We start from the raw sequence: 957 nt of genomic DNA, 5'->3' as shown, positions 1-957 counted from the left end.
GGGTTGGAACATTCAAGGACAACATTAACTTTTTCACTTTTTAACATTAATTTGTGGTCTAGCAATTACTTCTGGGTCATTCACAGAAGAAGTTGCCCTCTGCTTTTTAGTAAAGAGTAGGTACAAGAATTATTTGTGGGTTACCGAACATATCTCTAATCATTAGTTCACCATTCATTTGAAAAGAAGATGATTACTTTAACAATCCAACCATCACAAGACACTTACAGAAATGTAGGACATTTTTTGTAAATGAAAACATTGCACCTAACATAATGCTAACATAAGCAAATAATATAATCTTCCTATTTTTTAAAAGGAAGAGTTAGCCGGAGTGGTAGTCTAGAGATCTAAGAAGAAAGATTTTTCTTAATGTTGAGCTTTTGAGGGCGAAAGGAAATTTGCTGATGTACGTGTAATCAGTACAGAATAAAATGAAAAGGAAAACAGCAGCAGTGTAAGTGTAATTAAGCAGAATATATACACCAGGACATTTATTCATCACACATACAGTATCTGTTTTCATTTATATAGCCACTTCCACTACTCTGTATTATCTGGCCTAAAACGTTTCCAATGCCACTTTGTAAAATGGCATTTCATTCACATTTAAAACATGTCCAATGATTTTATACTGTAAATCTGTGGAGTAAATCTCACAGTTTTATCTCATATTCTGTATTCTTCTACAGTTCCTCACTGTCACAGTGAGCCCACCAAAATGTTTCCCATCAGAACTGCAGGCTTGACTTCAGCCAGCTTTGGTCTCACACACTTCTATTAAGTTGGGGTTTTAAAGTTCTCAAAAGAGTGCATTGTCAGGCCTGTGTAGTACTAAATGAATTCATAGATTCATACATTGTTAGGGGCTGAAAGAGACCTTGCAGATCATCGAGTCCAGCCCCCCCCCCCAACTCTAGGCAGGAAGACAACTGGGGTCAAATGGCCCCAGCGAGG

The sequence above is a fragment of the Gavialis gangeticus genome, unplaced genomic scaffold (assembly GCF_001723915.1).
Source record: "Gavialis gangeticus isolate Ggan-Ray unplaced genomic scaffold, GavGan_comp1, whole genome shotgun sequence".
In the NCBI taxonomy this organism is placed as follows: domain Eukaryota; kingdom Metazoa; phylum Chordata; order Crocodylia; family Gavialidae; genus Gavialis; species Gavialis gangeticus.
Note: the sequence above shows the minus strand (reverse complement) of the source record.